This window comes from Anolis carolinensis, chromosome 2 (assembly GCF_035594765.1).
Source record: "Anolis carolinensis isolate JA03-04 chromosome 2, rAnoCar3.1.pri, whole genome shotgun sequence".
NCBI lineage: Eukaryota > Metazoa > Chordata > Lepidosauria > Squamata > Dactyloidae > Anolis > Anolis carolinensis.
In genome coordinates, this window is record NC_085842.1 from 147,202,113 (window position 1) to 147,214,766 (window position 12,654).

At 40.1% G+C, this 12,654-nt stretch overlaps 1 non-coding gene across 1 annotated transcript; it reads left to right on the top strand.

Annotated features, from left to right (window-relative positions):
• The first annotated feature begins 8,773 nt into the window (after nt 1-8,773).
• LOC107982403 (uncharacterized) lies at nt 8,774-11,817 on the top strand. Its single transcript, XR_010002964.1, has 3 exons — nt 8,774-8,851; nt 9,867-9,932; nt 10,683-11,817. It is a non-coding gene; the product is annotated as an uncharacterized LOC107982403 (transcript).
• Nucleotides 11,818-12,654: the final 837 nt, after the last annotated feature.

Sequence of the window (12,654 nt, forward strand, 5' to 3'; positions counted from 1 at the left end):
TAATTTAACATTCCAAACTTGTTCCCATTCGTCAAATTTGATCTGTCTTCCAATATTTCTGGCCCATTTTGTCATACATGCCTTGACCGCTTCCGTCTCCGTCGACCATTCTAACAATGTATTGTATAGAATTGTAATACTTTTTTTCCCGTTCTTTAGTAACTTGTCCCAAATTGTTTCTTTTTCATTAAAGCCAATTTTACTGTCTATTCCAAATTGTTCTTTTAGTTGTATATATTGGAACCAGGTTAGATTTGGGTACATCCTTTTTAAGTCCTCTTGTTCTTTCAGTTGAAGTTGGTTCCCTCTTTTAATTAGTATTTCATTATATGTTGGCCATCGTTGCCATCCAAGGATTTTTCTTTGGTTGGCCTCCAAAGGGGAGATCCACATCGGTATTTTCCTGTATAGGTATGGTTTGTATTTCTCCCATACCTTTATGATTGAAGAGCGTATGAAGTGGTCTCCAAAACCTTTTTCGATTGTTCTTTTGTCATATCCGATATAGGCGTGCCAGCCTCGGCGTAGGTCGGATCCTTCCAGATCTAACAGTTTGTCATTCTTCAGGAGAGCCCAGTCCAGCGCCCACGTTAGGGCCGAAGCCTCGAAGTAAAGTCTTAAGTCAGGGAGGCCAAATCCTCCTCTGGTCTTAGCGTCAATCATTATTAAGTTTTTAATTCTAGGTCTTTTTCCTTTCCACAAGAATTTTGAAATTTCTTTATTCCAGCTATTAAAAATTTTTGTGCTCCGGATAATCGGAAGATTTTGAAAAAGGTACAATAATTTGGGGAGGATATTCATTTTTATTAGTGCAATTCTCCCCATTAGTGAAATTTTGAGGTTCATCCAGTTTTCCAGATCTTTACTTATTTCTTTCCATTTTACATAATAATTGTTTTCTAATAATTGTGCATTTTTATGTGTTAGCCATATTCCCAGGTATTTTATTTTCGGGGACACGGTGATGCCTACGCTTTTCTGTAATTTTTCTTGATTCGATTTAGTTATATTTTTTGTAAGTATTTTAGTCTTATTTTTGTTTAAGTGGAAACCCGCCAATTCGCCAAATTCTTCCAGTTTGTATATCCATTTCTGCATGTTGTTCCTTGGTTCTTCAATGATACATATAACATCGTCCGCGAAAGCTCGTAATTTATAATCTTTTTGTTTTATTCTTGCCCCTTTTAGTTCTTTGTCTTCCTTAATATTTTTTAAGAGTATCTCGATGGCAAATATAAAAATGAGGGGCGAGAGTGGACATCCTTGACGGGTTCCTTTCTCAATTTTGATTTCTTTTGAAGTTAGACCGTTGATTAATAGCCTAGCCCTCTGGGATTCATATATCTTTTCGATTGCATTAGAGAACTGATATCTGATGTCTATTTCTTTAAAGAGTAATTTGAAAAAGCCCCAATTCAAATTATCGAATGCTTTTTCAGCATCGATTGATAACAGAGCCAGTTTTTTTGGTGATTTTTATCGTAATATTCGATAATATCTAAGATGCATCTTATGTTGTTCCCCATTTTCCTCCCCGGTAGGAAGCCGGTTTGTTCTTCCGAGATCCAAGAGTTTAAAAATTTTTTGAATCTATTTGCTAGTATTCCCGTGAAGATTTTGTAATCTAGATTTAGTAGAGATATTGGGCGGTAATTTTTTACCTCTGATGGGTCCGAATTATCTTTGGGGATCGTGATTATGTCCGCCATTCTCCAAGAGTCTGGAGTTTCTTGTCCTTGTAGAATTTGGTTCATTATGGTTTTGAGCTGGACAGATATCTCATTTTGGAATGTTTTGTAGTAACCGGCCGAAAAGCCGTCCGGCCCCGGCGCTTTGTTCCCCTTCAACGATTTTATCATCTTCTTTATTTCTTCTTCTGTAATTTCTTTATTGAGTAACTCATGTTGTGTTTCGGAAATTTTCTCTAATTTTTGCTTACTTAGATATTGGGCTATTTTTGTATAATTCACTTGGTTCTCTTTGTATAGTTGGGTGTAGAATTTATGAAATTCTTCAATAATTTCTTCGTCTTTTGTGTGATTTTTGTTCGCCCCTTTTATTTTAATTATTAGTTGCTGTTGGCGCTTTTTCCTTATTTTTCTGGCTATCCAGGCTCCTGGTCTGTTAGCGTTTTCAAAATTATCTTGTTTTATGAATTTTAACTTCTTGGCAATGTTCTCCAATTCTATGTGATCTTTTTCTTTTTTCAAGTCCTTTATTTGTTCCTGAATTAATTTGTTTTTTGGATTCATTTTTAGCTGATTTTCTTTTTTATCGATTTCTTTTCCCAGTTCCTTTATTTTTTGGAATTTTTGTCTATTCTTTCTGGCCTTTTGTTGAATCAGGTAGCCTCTCATTACGGCTTTATATGTGTCCCAAATTATTTGAGTTTTTGTCTCTCCTGAACTGTTTATTTTAAAGAATTCCTTAGTCAGTTCTTTGTATCTGTTTATATCCTCTTCTGATTTAATTAAATTTTCATCCAGTCTCCATTTGTAACTGGGTGGTTTGTAATTAAGAGTTAATTCGATTGGGCTATGGTCCGATTTGTCTCTGGCCAATATTTTCATGTCCGAGACTTTGGTCACTATAGAGTTGGATGATCATACCATGTCGATACGTGACCAAGTTTGGTGACGGCTCGAGTAGAATGTATAATCTCTTTTTTGTGGGGTTGAGGTAGCGCCAGATGTCTTGCAGATTGAATTCCTTTTTCATCGTAAACATATTTTTGGGCAGCACCCCTCTATTTCCTTTATTAGATCTTTTAACCTTTTTTGTTTTGTCCATGTTGTCATCTAGGATTCCGTTGAAATCGCCAAAAACCATTATATGTTCAATTTCTGTTTTGGCTATCTGCTCCCTTAGGTTTTTGGTGAATTGTGTTTTTGGACCGTTTGGAGCGTAAATATTGCATATTAACGTTTTTTGGGTCCCTATTGTGATTTCAACTCCCACAAATCTGCCTTCCATATCTCTAAATTTTAAAACAGCTGGGATGTCCTCCTTGATATACAGGATCACACCTCTTTTCTTTTTGATATCTGCCGAATAGAATTTTTTACCGATTTTTGGATTTTCCAACAGGGCTATATGTTTTTGAGCGATATGTGTCTCTTGGAGAGCCACTATGTCATATTTTCCTTTTATTAGCCAATTTGTTACCACTTTTCTTTTACTGGGTGAGTTTAGACCATTAATATTGTTTGAGATACATTTAATTTGTCGGTTTAAGTCATACGTCGTCATGGTTTGTCACGTTGGAAAGAGTCTCTTCTTCCACCTCTTCTTGTTCGTTATTATCTGATTCCATAGGTTCCGTCGTTATTTTCCCTGTTATGTCATCAGGGGAATAGTATCTTGCCCTTTTTGTATTCTGTTTTGTCGGTGGGGTTTCAGATTGTTTCTCTGGCTTTTGTTCCTTTATTTTTTTGAAGAAGTCCTTCGCCTTCTCTTCTGACGTCAGCCAATGTTTCTCATTCTTATGCGTGACCATAATCCCTTCTGTTCTTTCCCAACGGAATTTTATTTTCTGTCTTTTAAGTTCTTCGGTCAGGAAAAAATATTTCCTGCGTCTATTTAATATGGTTATGGGGAATTCTTTCAGAATTACAATTCTAGAGTCTTTGTATGTTAAAGATTGCCGACTGTTTTGTATCAGGATTTCATCTCTAATTCTTTTTTTGACGAAGTGCACTATCACGTCCCTCGGGACCTTATTCTTTTTTGCATAGTTCGTCTGGATTCTATAGGATCTGTCAATTTCTTTTCCCATGTCTTGTTCCGAACACTGTGTCAGCTCTGCCAATAACTTTGTTATGATTTGATTGATGTTTTCATTAGCTTCTTCTTTTATGTTTCTAAATCTTAGCTGGAACTCCATTTCTTTTTGTTCCATCCTTTCTTGTGTTTTTTCTAATTGGGTGTGTTTCCCCTCTAGATTCTCAACTCTATGTTGTATTTTTGTATGTGATTTTTCTATGTTTGTTTTTGCCCTCTTCAGATCCTGAATTTCTTCGCGTGTGGTTTTAAGTTCATGTTTTAGTTGGCTAATTTCTTCTTTCAAATCTTTTTTCAATTCTAGCATCTCCTGGTGCAGTTCTTTTTGCTGTTCAGTATGTCTCTCTGACATTGCATAAAGGTCTTTTTGATAACTTTCATTAGTTGCTGCCAGTTTCTGAATCTCTTTCATAATGTCCCGCATACTTATATCCTCCGGTTGTGAAGGTCTTCTTGTCATTACTGGACCCTTCACATCCTTTAGATCTTTATCAAACTTTGGTTTAGCACCTGCCATCATTTATTGTTTCAGCTGCTTTCGGTGTTTCCTAGTCTTTCCTCTTGTTGGCAGACCTTACTTGACCTAACCCCGAGTCTTTTGGTTTGCTTCTTCTGTAATTACTCTTCCACCGTGTTATTGGTTAGTCCGTTGTTAGTAGAATCCTGTTAGGTTCCACTTCTGGCTCTTACAGTCTTAATCGTAGAGTCCTCACTGATTTCTCCTCATTCCGACTACTATGGGTTCCAGCATATGTCTATGTCCTAATTCGGGATGTTTCTCTCTCCTTTCATCCACACTCTGATCGGCCGTTGGCTCTTAGTCTTATTCTTTCTTGACTTTGCTTGTCTGCTGAGACCGCAATTCGTCTTGCGTTTCCCGCTCGTCCTCCTTTTTTCTTCCCTGGTTTGTTTCTGTCCGGACCCAATTTCCCGTCCCCCTCTTCCATCTCTTGCGCCTCTTCTTATGAGCGGTTTACTTTTTGCGCTTAGTCACGCTTAGTCACGCTCTGGACGGTGGGGAAGAGGTTCCCTGCAGCTCCTCTTCTCCTACGCACTTCCTGGGTTTTCGGCGTTTGTTTATAAAGAAGCGAGGCGTAGGCGGATCAACATGGCGGTCAAGGTCAGACTTATATTTTCTTTTTCGGGGGTTCAGTTTGGGGAAAGAATGGAATTTTGCTTCTTATTTAGTTAGTTCAGTTATCAGGTTTCCGAACCCCCATTCCCTTTAAAGCCAGGATAAGGCTTTTTGCAAAGTCACGCCGCTTTCTGTTGGACGATCCGCGCCCTCCGCGGTATGGTACGGTCTTTTTAGATCCTTTACCACCGCTTTGGAGGCTTGCGTTCCCCCCTGGTTCGATCTCCTTCCAGGGAGAGAGGAGCTTATGGCTCTACCCAATCGTCTTTTTGTTAATTTATTGTTTAACTTAACAAGTATCGTTCATTAATCTATAATCACCTCCACGTTCCCAGCTTTCCTGTCCCCTTGTGGGGCTTGTTAAGTTGCTTTAAATTACTTTAAGTCCAACCAGTATTCTTCCCTTAGTGGCGAGAAAGTTTTTTTTTGGAAACTTACAGTCTCCTTTCCGGACGGATTCGTCTTCTTCCACTTTCTTTCTTTTTTAAAATGAGCCGGGCAGGCGGTTATTGCGGAGTCATGCCGCTTCCCGGTTGACGGTCCGCGCCCTCCCCGGCTCGGGTCCTCCAAACCACCCGGTCAGAGCAGTCTGTTGGAACCCGTGCCGCTTTGGAGGCTTTGCGTCCCCCCCTGGTTCAATCCCCAGGGAGAGGGGAGCTTAGAGCTCCACCCGACCGTTCAATCGGTGGCCTTCCTTGAGGAGCTCTCAGAAGGTCCGTCCCGCCGCCATTCTAGCTCACCGGAAGTCCTCTCTGTCTTGACATCATGTTAAAGTGAGAAGTGTGCATGCCTTCCTTTAAATTAACACTTTGTTTTTCCATTCCAGAGTACAATGGACGATATAGTATGCAGGCCAAGTACATCAGTGTGGCAACAGGAGATGAATTTTTTCAGCCTGATGATTCCCACTATTACTTTTCTCAGCTGACAGGAGAGAAACTTTTCCGGTGATTTGCTATCTCAACTTTTACAGCCTCATCAGATGCAGTCTTCTCTGTGTCTTCCCCACTTTTCTCTACACTGCCAAAATTGAGTCTCATGGGGTCTATCACATGATACAGGGCAACAGGACTCCATGGGACTCCATTTCAGCAGCATAGAGAAACAGAGAGAAGATAGAGAGATGTTACCCAAAGTGGGTAACAAAGCGGGGGAACACAGGGGAAAGACACACCTCAAGGGGGAAAGTATGTGGGTTAACAGAAGACGGACCTCAACAGGAGGAAACAGAGTAAGGCCCTCTGTTGTCCCATGCTGCCCCACGCTTTCCCTCCACACATGTGATGAGGTCCTTAGTCTATGAAAGCTTATGCTACCAACTTGGTTCCTTCAGACAGCCTCCAAGTTGCTTCAATATTCTTTATCAATGTTTGTGTCACCTGTAGGAAAAAGTTACTGTGAATATTTTTAAAGATTTGATGTTTTATTGTGTTATTGCACATGGCATTGAATGTTTGCCATTTTTCACCTTTGAAAGCTGCCCTGAGTCCCTTTGGGGAGAGAGGGTGGGCTAAAAATAAAGATGATGATGATGATGGTGATGGTGATGATGATGATGATGATTGATATTGAAAGGCAAGAGTGGAATTCGAATTCACTGTCACCCCACCCCAAATCCCCTGGTTTGTCCAAGCTTGGAAGCTCTATTCTGTGTGTTCACTTGTGCTGAGTAGACTTTGAGAATGTCTTGCTTATGGTTTGCAGGGTTGTTCCCAATATTGGTCATGCTCATACTCTTCTTTTGGGCCAAAGGGTGACTCTCCTGGACTCACTCAAAGCCTTTTATGTCAGCACCATGCAGAACCTGAGAAGGCCCCAGATCACCTGGAACAGGACTGAGGTGAGAAGAATTAATCACATCAGCCATCAATATTAATAATTACATGTTGAAGTGCCTGGTTCAAGAATTAGTTAATGGAATGATATTTGAACTATAATCTTGCTGCTATGCCTTACCAGTAAGTAAGGTGATAAAGATCATGAAGGAAGGCAAAAATCCCTTGGAGTCACCTGGTTTTGCCTGTTCTCCTTTGTAAGAAAACCTTCCCTAGACCCGACTGTACTGGACAAATACAGACCAACCTCCTTTCTAGGATGGGACTTGGAGGTACTGTTCTTCCATGGCTCCATTCCTTCCTGGAGAACCACACCCAGAATGTGGTGTTGGGGGACTTCTGTTCAACTCCTTGGCCGTTGGCCTGTGGGGTCCCTACAAAGCCCTATATGGTTCAGGTTCAGTTCATCTGAAGGACCACATCTCTTTCTATGAATCTGGGCGATATCTAGCATCTATTGGGGAGGGCCTTCTCTTTGTCCCTGCCCTCCCTCCCACTCAAGGGCAGTTGGTGGAAACAGAGGAGAAGACCTTTTTGGTGGTTGCTTCCAGACTGTGGAATTCACTCCCAAGAGAGACCAGGGCAAAATCTTCTTCTACCAATAGGCATTTGGAGAAGGATAAGGGGCAGGCTGCTGTGGAGATTGTGGGTGGGAATATGATTGGGGAGGGGGGGGAGACTGTGAGTTTTAGAGGCTATTTTAAGTGTATTTATTGTATTTTAATCTGTTTTTACCTTAATCCACACTGTACTATTTACTTGTTTTTTAACTTTTGTATTGCACTTTTAAAACTATGATTAAAGTTTAGAATTGTTAGCCGCCTTGAGTCTTCATGGGGAGAAAGGTGGGGTATAAATAATGTTAATAATAATAATAATAATAATAAGTATGGTACCCCAGAAGAATTCCAGCCATAGTCATTTACCAAGAGCACCTGATTAGCCTCAGATCTAAGACCTCAGTGTCAGAAATATTTGTGGTGAGAGGCTTGCTAGAAATACTTCCACGCTAACCTTGGTAAATGTTTCTATTTGCAGACAAATTATGGAAATGAACATAAACTTTGGTCATTAAACACCTGTTCTTCTCCAGGCTTCAAATTGATTGGCAAATGTCAGATTCACCATTTTCAAAGTTAATTGTTCTTGCAAATTTTGTGTCCTACTGAAAGTGTGTAAAGTTGGCCAGACAAAGAGAAAAAACTTTTAGCCTGTCTGGCAAGAAGATATAATCTCAGACCTATTTTGTATGTTGTTATTATAAATTCAACTATGTTATAGTGATTATGTCTGAATATGATACAAGTTTGCTTTGTGGATGCATGGAAAAGCTTAGTTAGTTAGCTAATTCAGGCAGTCCCTAAGTTGCAAACATCTTATTTACATACTACTCCTAATTACAAACAGGGTGAGACAACAGGAAGTGAGAGAAAATCTGCCCCTAGGAAGGGAAATTTACTCCTGGAAGAGTTATCATGGGAAAAGGGTGTCTCAACTGAAGATTTATCCCCAATCCTTGTTTCCACAATAAGCCAAATTTTACAAAATCCAATTGTCACAGGGACAGAAAGGGAGGTGAAATATTCTGAACAGAGAGATAACAAAACAAAATGTTATGGGAGCATTAACCTTTTCCTATGCTATCTTATTTTTTTAAATGACTGGACTTACTATTTAAAAATATACCTGTTCCAACTTCCATACAAATTCAACTTAAGAATAAACCAACAGAACCTATTTTGTTCATAACCCATTTACTGCTTGTACAAAATAAACTTGAATTATTGGTATTTGAAAGAAAGATCCTTTATGATCACCATTCTTTTGCTTCATCTCCCTTTCCTAGACAAATACTTCTGGCATTATTGATCTCTTCACAGATCAAGAGCCCTCATCAACCAAGTGTTACTTTGCTAGCACGCTTAGCTCTAAAAGGTAGGATTCTTTAAGGACTATCAAATTCTGAATTGTAAGCTCGATGGCAATAAGCTTAACTGTGTTGCATCTCTCCTTTGTCATTTCCAGGCGGGATTTCCGGTTATTTGTGGGACCCGGTATACCTCAGCCTGTACTGTGGTGTCAATGCAGTGTTGAAAAAGTGGTAAGTGGATCTCAGATTTAAACTGCACTGTCTTCACAAAAGTGGCTGGCAGAGTGTAAATCTCTTGCAGTGTACTTGCACTGTGGCTCACAATGCCAATGACTGCATTTCCTGGTGTGCAACAGCACCCAGTGGCCCCTGAGTACCATATAATTGGGCTTTTAAGGGTTAGTTGTTCTGTGGGCAAAATGGTGCATCTAGGGCAAAAAGCTGCAAGATTCTCATGTATGGAAAAAATATTTGAGGGACAAAACCCCATAAAAGCAGGAACCTCAAAGCAGCTTAAGAAGCTCTAAGTAAACAGCCATGCAATCCTGCTGTCTACTGGTGGGTGGAGCGGGAGAGCAGGAGTGATGGGAAACCAAAGCATCCTTTAAGAAGGTACAGTGTGGCATGACAACACACTGTACACACTGGGGCCGGGCTGTGGCGCAGCTGGCTAGTAACCAGCTGCTATAAATCACTACTGACTGAGAGGTCATGAGTTCGAAGCCCGGGTCGGGTTAAGCCTCCGACCATTAATAGCCCTGGCTTGCTGTTGACCTATGCAGCCCCGAAAGACAGTTGCACCTGTCGATTAGGGAAATTTAGGGACGCTTTATGCGGGAGGCTAATTTACAACACCATAAAACTGCCAGCAAAACACGAGGAAAGGAATGAGGAAGTACAGCCACTACTGGACGGTGAAGCAACAGCTCCCCCTGTGGCCGGAATCGTGAAGCTGGAAAAATGTTAAAAATGCCTCTGAGTCTGTCTAATGTATGTTGTTTGTCTGTTGGCACTGAATGTTTGACATATATGTGTTCATTGTAATCCGCCCTGAGTCCCCTTCGGGGTGAGAAGGGTGGAATATAAATACTGCAAATAAATAAATAAATAAATAAATAAATAAAAGGAGCTGAACCAAATAGGAGCACCCTTTGCTGCATCATTTTGTTACACATCCCACCAATATCATACTAATAAACATTCATGATTAGAAGCAGGCTAATTAACAATGTTTTTGACCTTGCAGAGGAAGGGTGTTTATAAGGCAGAAGTGGACAAACCATTAAAGGGATGGAGAGGATTCTTTATAGAGGTAATTATCAAGTTGAACCTGGTGAACAAAATGCATGAAGAATCTGATTGGAGAGAAAACTCCCCACTACAGAATTCGTGCCTAAATATATGGAGATACAGTTGATTGAAGTTATTTATTTTTACCCTGCATTTCCTAGGATATGTTGGCATACCTTCAAATCATCTGTCAATTTATGGTAGCCCTCTTAATTTAATTGGGATTTCTTAGGTAAAGAATACTCAGAGGCAGTTTTACCAGTTTCTGCTAATTGTTGGCATCCTCACATCAGAGTACTAGCTGGGGCAGACCCTGCCTAACTTCCAAGATCAGACAAGTTTAAAAATATAGTGGCAGGTATAAGATTTATTTCTTACCTTTGTTCTGTGTCTTTGGGTAGTTTCTGACTTATGATACCCAAAGATGAACCTATCACAGGGCTTTCTGGTCAAGATTTGGTTAGAGGGAGATTTGCTTTTGCCTTTCTTTGAAGTTGAGGGAATATGACTTACCCAAGAGGACTGCCATGGCTGAATAGGATATGAACTTTGGCCCTCAGGGGCCACTTACCACTTTGGCCCTCATCGTTCAATACTCAAACCACTACACCACATTGGTTCTTGTTTCTTATATACTGTATATATACTGGCTCTTGTTTCTTATATACTGCAGCTCAATTAACACTTGGGGATGTCTTTGTGCTACACATACAGCTTACCTTCCCACTTTCTGCAACATGAAGCATTGAGAAAGTTGCGATTTGTTTTACAGGTCACTTTCCCAGGACCTGGGGGCCATACCCACGTGTTCACCTCAGAGCTACACATCATTCCAGACACATTTCCGTGCACAGACTGCAAAGGAGAGCAATGCTATGGGAAACTGGTGTAACACCAGGTGGAGAGGCTGGGACTTGTGCTGCTGATAGGATGCCTGAAACAAAGGCCTGGGAGGAATGCATGGACTAAAAATCCAGGGGAGCATCCCTATTAATCTTTTATTCTTGCTCCCTCTTTTTTTGAAATAAAACTTCCCCTAGGATTCTTGCAGTTTTGCAGGTGCTGCCATTTTATTTCATTTCAGGAAGAATTATAATTTCCATAAGCAAGGAAAATCTTTTGATTTATATTTCTGTCCTTGCAGCAACTTCCTAATGAGATTATCTGAAATTTTAAAGAATGCTATAGAAATTGTAAATTCAGAAAACAGATCCAAATTATACTACTGGGTACCTTCTTGATAGAAAAATAGAGGTGAGATGAAATAAAATTCAAAAGGGTTGTCCAAGAGTAATGGTTGAAAGTGAAAAGCAGTATGCTCTCAGCATTGAATACTAAAACCTCAGAGTTGCCATGAGAGAAATCCTGTATCTTCATCTGGCTAGATACTAAAGAAACACTGCTGAAATGAAGAACTTCTGCTTGATGGTACCATAGAGTAGTCTTGGAGGACCAAGAAAATATAGTAATTTCTGGCAAAAGCACATCATAACATTCTCTATAGGACCTAGAAAATTCCTAGAGAGGATTTTTTTTTTCAGATGCAGATAGATGAAATTGCAGGGAGGGGTTCATTTTTTTAAGTCCCTAATGAAAGTGGGAGAACAAACTACCATTTGAATGTATTAAGAATGTTCATGCCCTGAGAATGATCCAGGAAAGTTCACATTTTGTGAATTCTCGTATTTTTCCCCTCATCTCTTGTCAGGATGACCCCTTTGAAATATGAATGTGAAGGAGCCACACCTGATCCCTGGATTCACATTCCTTTTATGATGACAATTAAAACGCCTGAGGGTTGCTTATCGAAACAAGGATGAGTAGCAGGATATGTTTATTTTCTGTCCTAGTTTCTTCTTCCCCTCAAAAAGCCATTTCCCCCCAATAACCAGACATTAAGCCTGGAAGCAGACAAATTCCTTATTTAAATGGTGGGCTCATGCCACCCTCTTTACAATATCTCATATTCCACTATCCAGTCAGAATCTGTCTCAGTTTCTTCTTGCTATCTAGCAAAATTTTCTTCATCTTCACAATGTTTTTTAATCACTATATGCCACTCTGAATCCCACCCATGAGAGAAAAGCAGAATAAAAATGAAGAAGAAGAAGAAGAAGAGGAAGAAGAAGAATTAGAATATCAAACTAATTGTCCTCTTCACAACAAAATCCTTGTTTGATCCAAGTTTTCACTTATTGTGACAGGTCAGTGATGCTACATTTCCCAGAAATCTAGCATCACATCTAGACATGAAAGGGAATATCTATGGCTACAATGAACCTGACCCCCATTTCATAACAAAATTTCCTCAGCAATCAGATTTTCAAACTAATTTTTCTGGCTTTCTGATGGCCAAAGAAAATACAGTAGGTGCAAAGCAAACATTTGAAGAAAATCACATACTGTGATAAATATCTTTTACCACTTGAGGCAGCATCATGTCTATTTCCATGTTGTGGGGGTGATGTTGTAAATGGCAGCTGGAGGGTGTCCAATACAGTTCTGTTTTTGACCCAAATGGCCATGAATTGGCTGTGAGATGCAGTCATAGTATTCCTCATAACACTCCTTGAACATAACACAACTTGAACTTATCAAACCTTTATAGAATTTGCACACAAGTAAGTTGGCAGCACATTATATGCCATCATCAGAGGTGAAGTAGGCTTTTGCGTGTGGTGCCATCGTCCCGGGGAGCACCGTTGAGGCCCCAGGAGGATGGCGCCACCCCCGCCTCCTTCTCC